We start from the raw sequence: 3367 nt of genomic DNA on the forward strand, positions 1-3367 counted from the left end.
ATTATTTGGAATTGTTTAAAAGGGTTTGAATTAATAGGGCCGGCGGGAAATGAAGCCGGGCCAGATTCGAATTAAAACAGCCCAGTCCAGCCCACCACGGTCCACAGACGCGTGGGCTGCCTGACAGCAGGGGGCCCGCCTGTCATCGGCTCTTAAACACCGAATCGGTACCGGCTATCGTGGATCGTAGGATTAGAACGCGGATCGACGACGCTCGTTCGTCGTCGTCGACGATGAGAGAAGCTCACCGGCGCGGCGGCAGTAGGGGGTCGGAGGGCGATCCGTGGGTCTGGCGATCGGCGGCGGTGTTCCGTTCGAGGTTGTCGAGGACGAGGAAGAAGCCTGTAGCAGTGGCGTCGCTCGGGGAGGCTCCAGTCGACTGCGATTGCACCAGGGCTTCCGCGGCTCCGATCGATCGATTGGGGCTGCTCCGGCGTCGATCGAGGTAGCTACTGGGTGGAGGAGAGGCAGTGGAGGATGGGGAACGAGATGGTGTGCTCAGCTTCGTCCAGGGAACGCGGTATTTATAGATGGCAAGGGTGCTGCGGGGCGCGGGCGAGGTCAACGGCGAAGTCGTCGTTCCAGGGCGACGAAGGAGCGAGGAAGGTGCGCAGGAGGTAGGCGACGTCACGGCGGTCCTTGGAGCATTAATGGCATGGTACGGTGAGGCGTACGACGGTCGGGCGATGGCGTGTACTGGCGCGGATGCGGCGGGATTCCGTCCTTGTCTCCGGCGGCGGCGGGCAAGGGCAGTGGTCGCGCGCGTGTCTGGCGCGTCCGTGGTGGCATGGTGATGCTCACGGCGTCGAGAGGAGGTACAGGGCGTGGCCGAGGTGGTGGCGCGGCGCGTGTCCAGTGGTGCCCGTACGTGCACTGCTGCGACGTCAGCGGCATGTCCTGGCCGTCCTGGGCGTCGCGTTCCTGGCGTGTCTGGTGCACGATATTGTCGAGGGCCGGGTCGATCAGGCTCAGGAGAATGTGAGGAATATTGTTGACATGGTGGCCAGGGTGGTAGACGATGGAGAGGAGGGGAGGTGCGGCATGGCCGGCATGGTCATGCTCATGCATGCTAGCTTTGGCTCCTCCTCTTAGGGTTACTATGCATGGGCTAGGGTGAGAGAAGTCAAGGGGGCCATGTGGATGGATTTGGGGCAGGTTAGGGTAGTGTAGATCACTATTTGACATAGTGTCAAATAGTGCCATAATTGGAATTTGCAAGTTTGCCCAATTTTTGAGTGAGTTCAAAAGGTGGCACAATTTAAATTGTGTGTGTTTGGTTAAGTCCTAAATGACCAGAGAAGATGAGGTGTGGTGGTGGAAATTCCAAATTCAAAGTGTTGCAAAAATTGTTAAGTGTGAGATTGTTGAATATGTTAAAATGTTCCAACTTTGGATGAGCATAGCATTTGATCTAAAAAGAATTTGGCATGGTGATCTTTACAAAAAGTGTTCACCTTGATGTTGTCTTGGATGAGGTGCAAGGAATTGAGGAAGTTTAGTTTGAAAATCTTGAGATACAAGGGCTCAAAGTAGTGACCAGATTATAAAAGACAGATTTGACCATTATTGTATGTGAGCCAATTTTGAGTTTGAAATTCATTTGAATTGTGTTTCTTTGATTCCAAAAGTTGTAATAAGTGTTTAGTATCATTATTCAACTCTTGGTGAAGGCCAAATTGGTCTAGGTCAAATATTTGGAAAAATGGCATAAACCATATGTGAGGGTTTTTGTGAATTTCTAACTATTTATTCTTTTATTTTTCTTGGCCTCACTTTGACAAGGGTGAGGTTTATTTGGTGTTAGAATAAGTTGAGTGAAAGGTTCACACCATTTTAGGACAATGTGAGTGACTAGGTCAAGATTTATTATTTTGGCTAAGTGCCACATATACCTTTATGCATATGTTTGATTTTATTTTAATTCTCACTTAAATTGGTTGGTAAGTACTTGGTTGAGTGTGTTGAGGTATTTCCAATCATCTACACAAGGTAAGCAAACCAAGTTTTAGTTTTTACACAAAGTAGCCATGGGCTTGCATATGTCCCTTTTTCTTATTTAAGATCACCTCTTCTTATTTTGGTTTTTCAAAGATTTGTGACAAGAGAGATGAGGTCTAGGGTTTAGTGGGGTTCACAATGGTTCACCACCATTTAGCAAAAACAATAAAGGTAGGGTTCAAGATTTACCTATTAGGGCTATAGGCCTATATATGTTTTTTTTTCTTTATTTTGATTTCTCAAAATAGATTCATTTGTATTTGAGAAGATCAAGGTTTAGGGTTTTTCTTATTTGATTTCTTTCTCTTTTATTTTATTGGGTTTGTGATCTTCACTTGATTACTTTAGGGTTTTAGGGTTTATCACATAAGCATAATAACACTCATCATGGCAAAACACAAGTGTTAGGTATGAGCACTATGCATAGCACTCTAAATAAAAAAGTTTTTGTTGGTTCTTATTTTTGGAAAAAGGAAATTCATTTTTCTCTTTGTTTTGAAATTTGGGGTGTTACACAATACTTATGTTATTTCATCTATTTTGCATGTTTCATGATTATTTGGAGATTGAGCACCGGAGCCAGGATTCTGCTGGAAAAAGCACCGTCAGGATGCGATATTTCGGAAGATCAACTGTGGAAGGAAGTTTTACAGAAAATCCTATTTTTCCAGATGACGGAGGAAGCCAGAAGGGGGAGCCAGCTGGACCCAGGGTGGGCCCACACCATAGGGTGGCGCGGCCCATGGCCTGGCCGCGCCACCATGTGGTGTGGGGCCCCTCGGCCTCTTTCGCCTCCTTTTCTTCGCGAAACCCTTCGTCCCGAAGACCTAAGCCACGGAGGAATCCTCACGAAGGGTTACAGCCGCCTCTGCGGGGCGGAGAACACCAGAGAGAAAAGAGCTCTCCGGCGGGCAGGAATCCGCCGGGGAAATTCCCTCCCGGAGGGGGAAATCGACGCCATCGTCACCGCCAACGAGCTGGACATCATCTCCATCACCATCATCATCATCTCCACCATCATCACCGCCATCTCCACCGCTGGTCATCGTCACCGCTGTAGCAATTTGGGTTTGATCTTGATTGTTTGATAGGGGAAACTCTCCCGGTACCGATTTCTACTTGTTGTTTATGCTATTGAGTGAAACCATTGAACCAAGGTCTATGTTCAGATTGTTATTCATCATCATATCACCTCTGATCATGTTCCATATGATGTCTCGTGAGTAGTTCGTTTAGTTCTTGAGGACATGGGTGAAGTCTAATTGTTAGTAGTGAACTATGGTTGAGTAATATTCAATGTTATGATATTTAAGTTGTGGTGTTATTCTTCTAGTGGTGTCGTGTGAACGTCGACTACACGACACTTCAC

The sequence above is a fragment of the Lolium rigidum genome, chromosome 1, assembly GCF_022539505.1.
Source record: "Lolium rigidum isolate FL_2022 chromosome 1, APGP_CSIRO_Lrig_0.1, whole genome shotgun sequence".
In the NCBI taxonomy this organism is placed as follows: domain Eukaryota; kingdom Viridiplantae; phylum Streptophyta; class Magnoliopsida; order Poales; family Poaceae; genus Lolium; species Lolium rigidum.